Genomic DNA, 5,181 nt, shown 5'->3' on the forward strand with positions numbered 1-5,181 from the left:
ACTGGTCACACTTATCAGTACACCATATACCGAAAAAAAATTGCCTCAAGGTCGGTAAGCAAAACCAGAATTATTTCGTACATTAGGCACTTTGAGGCATTTTATATTGGACATATAAATTGGTGTTGTTTACTTGAGTCATATTGCCATCATAGTGCAGTCTACACCTATCTCTTATGTTTGACTGCCATCTACTGGTCACACTTATCAGTACACCATGTACCAAATAAAATTGCTTCGAGGTCGGTAAGCAAAATCAGAATTATTTTGTACATTAGGCGCTTTAAGGCATTTTATACTGAACATATAAAATGGAGTTGTTTACTTGATTCACATTGCCATCATAGTGCAGTCTACACCTATCTCTTATGTTTGACTGCCATCTACTGGTCACACTTATCAGTACACCATGTACCAAATAAAATTGCTTCGAGTTCGGTAAGCAAAATCAGAATTATTTTGTACATTAGGCGCTTTAAGGCATTTTATATTGAACATATAACATTGAGTTGTTTACTTGATTCACATTGCCATCATAGTGCAGTCTACACCTATCTCTTATGTTTGACTGCCATCTACTGGTCACACTTATCTGTACACCATATACCGAAAAAAAATTGCCTCAAGGTCGGTAAGCAAAACCAGAATTATTTCGTACATTAGGCGCTTTTAGGCATTTTATATTGGACATATAAATTGGTATGTTTACTTGAGTCATATTGCCATCATAGTGCAGTCTACACGGATCTCGTATATTTAACTGCCATCTACTGGTCACAATTATCATTAAACCATGTACCAAATAAAATTGCTTTGAGGTCGGTAAGAAAAACCAGAATAATTTCCTACATTAGGTGCTTTTTAGGCATTTTATATTAAACATATAAAATGGAGTTGTTTACTTGATTCATATTGCCATCATAGTGCAGTTCACACCTATCTCTTATGGTTGACTGCCATCTACTGGTCACACTTATCAGTACACCATGTACCGAAAAAAATTGCCTCAAGGTCGGTAAGCAAAACCAGAATTATTTCGTACATTAGGCGCTTTTAGGCATTTTATATTGAACATATAAAATGGAGTTGTTTACTTGATTCACATTGCCATCATGGTGCAGTCTACACCTATCTCTTATGTTTGACTGCCATCTACTCGTCACACTTATCATTACACCATGTACCAAATAAAAGTGCTTCGAGATCGGCAAGCAAAACCAGAATTATTTCGTACATTAGGCGCTTTTAGGCATTTTATATTGAACACATAAAATGGTGTTGTTTGGACACTTTGGGGTGTCCAAAGTATGGCCTGGGGGCTATTTGCGGCCCACAGCTCGTGTTTTACTGATCCACTACACATGCTAACGAAAAAACTCCAGTTTTAAAACATTACAGAAAAAAAATAGAAAAAAATCAGCAGAAATTGAATGCTAATGCTGAAATATGCAAGCCACCAAAATGTGCAAGTCGGACTTAAACACTAACAATAGCATGCTAACAGTTAGATTGCGTCAAGTACCAAAGTCATATGACTATGAAGAAATGCAATGTGAAACATGGAAAATTAGCTACAGAGGTTAGCAATTATCAAGTACAAAGTTATTCGAGTCTGAGGTGTTCGGATGCAAAATTGGCTAAAAAACAGTTAGCATGCTAATGTTAGTCATGCTGCCCATCAGTGGGCACGATACTAAACAGCTTGGTCTGACTGTTTTGGTCTTGCTTAGTGGCCAGGCCTACTGTAATATCGGTATTTTTAGTTCATTTTGCCATTTTTGTCCCAGAAAATGCCAAATTTACGGAAAAATTACATATTGTATGCAAAGCCGAGATAGGCATTTTGTGTTTGGACACAAAATCAAATTTCTACTTTGGTGCTAAAGCTGCAAACCACTTGCAAGCTTTGTCGTCCACGAGGTACAGTCTACACTAATGTACCCCACAGGGCTAATTACTGGACTCCATAGTGAGTGTGTGTTCATAATTTCCCAGTTCCACAAAAGCTGCAACAATCAACTGTTAAGGACATGAAAGCAGGACATTTTAGAGTACCATTTTACCCCAGCTATTGTACTACTAAGTATAGCACAATGATGTATTTTCTTATACATTTTGCAGAATACCGTATTTTCCGGACCATGAAGCGCAAGGGATTATAAGGCGCACTGCCGATGAATGGTCTATTTTCAAACTGTTTTTCATATATAAGGCGCAACGGATTATAGGGCGCATTGAAGGAGTATTATAATTTTTTATTTTTTTCTAAATTGAAAACACTTCCTTGTGGTCTACATAACATGGATGCACCGTTTTGTGGGCGGTCCTATTTACGTGGCTCACCTTCTGAAGCATGTTTTCCCCTTCATCTTTGTTGTAGCGGTGTAGCGTGCAAGGACGGGAGTGGAAGAAGTGTCAAAAGATGGAGCTAACTGTTTTAATGACATTCAGACTTTACTTAAATCAATAACGGAGCAGCATCTCGTCATCCGGAAACAACTACGAGGCCGGAAATGTGTCTTGTGAAAAACCGTCCCACAGGAGCTCTCTAATAACTAAAGTTCCTTGGGTGAATAATGTAAACTGACAACGCCTGTCTCTTTTAGCGCTTCCATGGCGAGTTTACTGACAGATGTACGTTACAACTTTACACTACTTTATATTCGAAATGGCAACAGCGGAGGATGAATGTCCCATAACAAGAAGATAGAGAAAAAGAAGAAGCTAATGGTGTCTCCACGGACTACAAAGGCGGAGGCGCGCAATTTTTCAGGATTCATGCAGATCCCAAATACAGATCAGCAGGTACCAGAACATAAGAAAAGTTGCTTTTGCATACTATTGCGCAACAAAACACCAGATAATATGTCTTACCTTATACACAAACCATAATAATACTCAAATGTTTAATGCGCCGACAATTCATCAAGCGGTGCGGCTTCATAGCTTACCAAAGTCATACTAAAACATTTTGATTGATTATTGAGCCCCATGTGTAATGTTCAATATTTTCAATTGAACATATAAAATGGTGTTGTTTACTTGATTCATATTGCCATCATAGTGCAGTCTACACCTATCTCTTATGTTTGACTGCCATCTACTGGTCACACGTATCACTACACCATGTACCAAATAAATTGCTTCCAGGTCGGTAAGCAAAACCAGAATTATTTCATACATTGGGCGCTTTGAGGCATTTTATATTGAACATATAAAATGGTGTTGTTTACTTGATTCATATTGCCATCATATTGCAGTCTACACGTAGCTCTTATGTTTGACTGCCATCTACTGGTCACACTTATCATTACACCATGCATCAAATAAAATTGCTTCCAGGTCGGTAATCAAAACCAGAATTTTTTCGTACATTAAGCACTTTGAGGCATTTTATATTGAACATATAAAATGGTGTTGTTTACTTGATTCATATTGCCATCCTAGTGCAGTCTACACGTATTTCTTATGTTTGATTGCCATTTACTGGTCACACTTATCATTACACCATGTATCAAATAAAATTGATTCGAGGTCGGTAAGCAAAACCGAAATGATATCGTGCATTAGGCGCTTTGAGGCATTTTATATTGAACATATAAATTGGTGTTGTTTACTTGATTCATATTGCCATCATAGTGCAGTTTACACATATTTCTTATGTTTGACTGCCATCTACTCGTACACTTATCATTACACCATGTATCAAATAAAATTGCTTCGAGGTCGGTAAGCAAAACCAGAACTATTTCTGTACATTAGGCACTCTTAGGCATTTTATATTGAACATATAAAATGGTGTTGTTACTTGATTCATATTCCCATCATAGTGCAGTCTACGTGTATCTCTTATGTTTGACTGCCATCTACTGGTCACACTTATCATTACATCATGTACCAAATACAATTGATTCGAGGTCGGTAAGCAAAACCAGAATTATTTTGTACATTAGGCGCTTTTAGGCATTTTATATTGAACATATAAAATTGTGTTGTTTACTTGATTCATATATCTTATGTTTGACTGCCATCTACTGGTCACACTTATCAGTACACCATATACCGGATAAAATTGCTTCTAGGTCGGTAAGCAAAACCAGAATTATTTCGTACATTAGGCACTTTGAGGCATTTTATATTGGACATATAAATTGGTGTTGTTTACTTGATTCATATTGCCATTATAGTCCAGTCCACACGGATCTCTTATATTTAACTGCCATCTACTGGTCACAATTATTATTACACCACGTACCAAATTAATTTGCTTCGAGGTCGGTAAGAAAAAACAGAATTATTTCTTACATTAGGCGCTTTTAGGCATTTTATATTGAACATATAAAATGGTGTTGTTTACTTGATTCATATTGCCATCATAGTGCAGTCTACACCTATCTCTTATGTTTGACTGCCATCTTTTGGTAACACTTATGTACAAAATAAAATTGATTCGAGGTCGGTAAGCAAAACCGAAATGATTTTGTACATTAGGCGCTTTGAGGCATTTTATATTGAACATATAAAATGGTGTTGTTTACTTGATTCATATTGCCATCATAGTGCAGTCTACATGTATCTCTTATGTTTGACTGCCATCTACTGGTCACACTTATCATTACATCATGTACCAAATAAAATTGATTCGAGGTCGGTAAGCAAAACAGAAATTATTTCATACATTAGGCGCTTTGAGGCATTTTATATTGTACATATAAAATGGTGTTGTTTACTTGATTCATATTGCCAATCCTAGTGCAGTCCACACGTATTTTTTATGTTTGATTGCCATCTACTGGTCACACTTATCATTACACCATGTATCAAATAAAATTGCTCCAAGGTCGGTAGGCAAAACCAGAATTATTTCGGACATTAGGCGCTTTTAGGCATTTTATATTGAACATATAAAATGGTGTGGTTTACTTGATTCATATTGCCATCATAGTGCAGTCTACACCTATCTCTTATGTTTGACTGCCATCTTCTGGTCACACTTATCAGTACACCATTTACCGAAATGAATTGCCTCAAGGTCGGTAAGCAAAACCAGAATTATTTCGTACATTAGGCACTTTGAGGCATTTTATATTGGACATATAAATTGGTGTTGTTTACTTGAGTCATATTGCCATCATAGTGCAGTCTACACGGCTCTCTTATATTTTACTGCCATCTACAGGT

This window comes from Nerophis ophidion, linkage group LG05 (genome assembly GCF_033978795.1).
Source record: "Nerophis ophidion isolate RoL-2023_Sa linkage group LG05, RoL_Noph_v1.0, whole genome shotgun sequence".
Classification (NCBI taxonomy): Eukaryota; Metazoa; Chordata; class Actinopteri; order Syngnathiformes; family Syngnathidae; genus Nerophis; species Nerophis ophidion.